The sequence below is a fragment of the Octodon degus genome, unplaced genomic scaffold, assembly GCF_000260255.1.
Source record: "Octodon degus isolate 3935 unplaced genomic scaffold, OctDeg1.0 scaffold00139, whole genome shotgun sequence".
NCBI lineage: Eukaryota > Metazoa > Chordata > Mammalia > Rodentia > Octodontidae > Octodon > Octodon degus.
In genome coordinates this window covers 7,630,284-7,634,386 of record NW_004524715.1, presented here as the reverse complement: position 1 = coordinate 7,634,386, position 4,103 = coordinate 7,630,284, and positions in this window count along the sequence as shown.

Genomic DNA, 4,103 nt, shown 5'->3' with positions numbered 1-4,103 from the left:
AAAGAAAGAAAGAAAGAAAGAAAGAAAGAAAGAAAGAAAGAAAGAAAGAAAGAAAGACCAGTGCTTCAAGACAAGTCCCTGTACTTATAGCAATGTTAGGTCTCATGTTGATACCTTTTTCTTTACATGGTATCGTGTCTCTCTTGTCACAGTCATTACCACGGCTTCCCCTCTCATTGTATTTTAAGTAGACTTTTCTCATTCTTCATTGCCTTCACCTTTTTTTCTCAGAAAGGTGACTGCATCATGGGGTTGCTATGCTCATCAGCGGATGAGCCCACGTGGTTCACAGCCCAAGCTATCGTTAGGAGGCGGGTGCAGGGGCTGTGCCTTTAGGAATCCGTCAGTGGTTGTGCTCTCTTGCTTGGCTTCGCAGCCATGACGTGGGAGGTTTGTTCCTCCACGTTCTTCTACCTTCTTCCACCGTGATGTTCTGATCTTGGAACCAGACAACCATGGACTAAAACGTCTCAAGTCAGGAGCCAAATCAACCATTTCATCCTTTAAATTGTGTATGTCAAGGCCAGGTGTGGTGCCTCATGTAATGCCAGCGCTCAGAGGCTGAAGCCAGAGGATCCTTGTGAGTTCAAGAACCAGCCTGGACTACAAAATGAGCTGGCTCAAGGCCAACCTGGAATGTACAGCGAGATCCTGCCCCTCCCCCCCAAAAAAAAGTGTATATCAGGCATTTTATCCCAGAAATGGGAAAGCTGACCATACATTTGCTATTTGACATTAATTCTAGGATCAAATGAGTTAAATTTTCGATTGGAAAGCGGTTCATTGAACACAAATACCATGCCAAAAGGATGAAATTATCGTCCAATTAATCTGCTTCAAAGGCTAGCCAAAGTTATTGCAAAATTCCTTCAGAACTATCCAGAATTTGCCCAGAGATTCTGAAACAGTGAACAAGTTTCCATTCTGGCTTTTTCGCCATTAACAAATGCAACGTGGGCTCCACCAATTGGACATTCAGCGTAACTGCAAAGGCGCCCTTGAGAGGCAAACACCGCACAGGCTTTCAGTCATTCGGTACAATTTTAGTAAGTATCATTTACTGAACCTCTTCTGTGAGCCGGGTACGCATAAAGCTGACCTTCAAAACTTTGAAAAGTGAACGAATGAAAGCAGAAGGAAAGACTTGGTAATCAAAAGTAAAAGTTTCTAGATTTAAAAAAATCTATTCCTCTTTAAGTTAGGGTATTTCTTACGGCAAAGAAAACATCCATTGCATGTGTCTATTATCATCTTGCAGCTTTATATAGTTTTACGTGTGTAATATATATTTGAAATGGTTTTTAGTTGTTTTTACTTTGCAATATGGTATCATCCTGTATGGGATTAGGGAACGGTTTCCTTTTACGTTTCATGCCGTCTTGCTAAAATTCTCCCACACTGCAGTTCTTTTACCCTCGCTGCTCGATGGTGCTCCATGGTGAAAATGCACACAGTTCTTTAGCCAGTCTTCCACTAATGCACATTGAGGTTCTTTCTGCCTTCTTCCTATTGTAAATTTTACTGTTGTGAGCATACTGTACATGCCTCTGTGTGTGTGTGTGTGTGTGTGTGTGTGTGTGTGTGGAAGAAATTGCAGGGTCACAAAGTACACAGTTCTTTAGCCAGTCTTCCACTAATGCACATTGAGGTTCTTTCTGCCTTCTTCCTATTGTAAATTTTACTGTTGTGAGCATACTGTACATGCCTCTGTGTGTGTGTGTGTGTGTGTGTGTGTGTGTGTGTGGAAGAAATTGCAGGGTCACAAAGTATTCCAATGTTCAACTTTTTAAGATAATAATTGCCTTAGTTACTTTTTATTTGTTGCTGGGACAAATACCCAACACTCAAAATGAAGGAAGGAAAGGTTTATCTAGCTCACAGTTACTGGAGGGTTCAGTCCATATTCCGCTGGCTCCAAGGCAAACAGCAGTTCATACAGCAGAAAACAATGAAGAGCAGTGAAGATCCGAGCTCCTCCAAAGTGGCGCAGCCACAAAGATCAAGCTCCCCCGAAGACTGGGACTTCTCCACAGAAGCGGAAGCCGGGTGGGATGGCAGGAAACCAGGCAGGTTGGCTTCCTGCCTTTCTCAATTCCTGGGCCCTGCCCACCTGTAGGGTTAGGGCCCCATGCTGAGATCTGCCCGAGCTCATTCAGCCAAGTTGACACAATGTATCAACTAACACAATAATAAAATGTTAAATAAAGTAACAATAATATATTACACTTTCTCCAGAAATTTATAATGGATCATTGAAACGCAAATCCTAACAGTTGATATCTTCAAATTTTTTAAATTTTGAAGCAGTTGTGTCTATCAGATGCAAAATGGTACCACACTGTGGTCCAGAGGAGTTGTGTGCATATCAATGATATCAAATAGTTATGGCTTTATTGGTCACATGTATATGTTCATGTGTGAAATATTTGCTCGTGTTTTGCTTCCATTCTTAGGTTGTGTCCTTTCTGTTTTTCTTATATGTGGTATTTTCTGATGTAATATTTTAATTCTTTATTTTAAAATAATTTCAATTTACAAAAAGCTGTGATTAAATAAATTAAAGGAAGAGTGGTTTGTTTTGGCTCAGTCTATAGGAGTTTCAGTCTGCTGGCTCCATGCCAAGGTAATGTCGCCAATCCTAGGCTGCACCACTCCAAGCCTCAGTTCTATTTTTTAATTTTTTATTATAATATAAAGAAAGTTGTATTGTAAGCAGGGGGAAGGGGGTAGGAGAGGTCAGTTCCACTCAGAGTTCTTGAAACGATGTTGGCATCTCAGAGGGAAGGAACAGAAGCAAGGAGTGAAGTGCAGTGATGGAAGAGAGAGGTAGGGGTGACTGGCAGTGAGTGAGACAAAAGCAAATCAGGCTAGTTCTGGAGAGAAAGACTCTGGAGATCTGGGTTCAATTTGTGGTGAGTGAGGTGAGCCCTGGCATTAGTAAGGGTGGAATGAGTGGAGAGTATAAAGAGACTACAGTGCCTCTGGCTCAGGAAAGCTGAGCAGAGAGGGAGCCCAGAGTCCTGAGGAGTCCAGTGGAATGGGCGTGTGTGCACCAAGGCCTCAGTTCTTTTACCTGCACACCTGATATAACAATACCTACCTCAGAATAGAAATGGCCAGCAGGTGACCTATGCCACAGAGAACTAGAGCAGCCAAGAGATGGCCACGCTTGAGGAATATGACTATAGGAAAACATTGGAGCTCAACAAGGCATGATGAGAACCTTAAATGGCATGGATGCTAGCAAAGAACACAATACTACCTGACTCTGGTGAGGAGGGACTGTACACTGCTGGGAAAAGGTAGGAAGTGCTCCCCCAGCTCTGCTATTGCTGTGGCCTGGCATCCTAACTACAGGAACATTCCACAGTCCTCACAGGCTCTCACCCCACTTGGGGAGCTGCCTTAGCTCCATGGAAGTGTTTACCACAGAGAAAGAATTCACACCATCACCAGCACACCCATGCCTTCAGAACCCAGTGTGCTATAAAAGAGTACCAACTTTAAGATCAGAGCCACCTTAAGATCAGAGCCACTAATACAGGTATTCCTGTCCTAGGACCCAGTAGGAAGCCCTGTCACTGTAGTGGCTGCATTCTGAAAACTTAGCATTATGAATGCTTCCCTTACAGAGCCCAAGAAAGATTTCTTCATGGCCAGGGTCCTCAGGGGATCACATGAGATTCCACAGTGGCATTCCCCTCATGGGGCCTTAAAATAGGCCGCTCAATAAGCACAGCTCCAGCACCACAGCGGCTGCCACAGGCCCATGTAAACAAAAAGACTTTCCCTACAAAGGTATTCCATAAAATTGGAAGAAGTTACTGCTGTATCTGATACACACAAATCAATGTAAGGAAAGTAGAAGCATGCCATGTCTAAAAGAAAACATTAATTCTTCAGTAATTATTCCCAAAAACAAAATCTATGAAATGTCTGAAAAAGAATTACAATCATTGGGATCTGCTCTTACTGAGAAGTTTTTTCACGTCAAAAGAAATTACCAATAAAGTGAAAAGGCAACCTACAAATTTGCAAATAATCATGACAAATAAGTACTCAGACAAGGGTCTGCTCTCTAGAATCTATAAAGAACTAAAAAA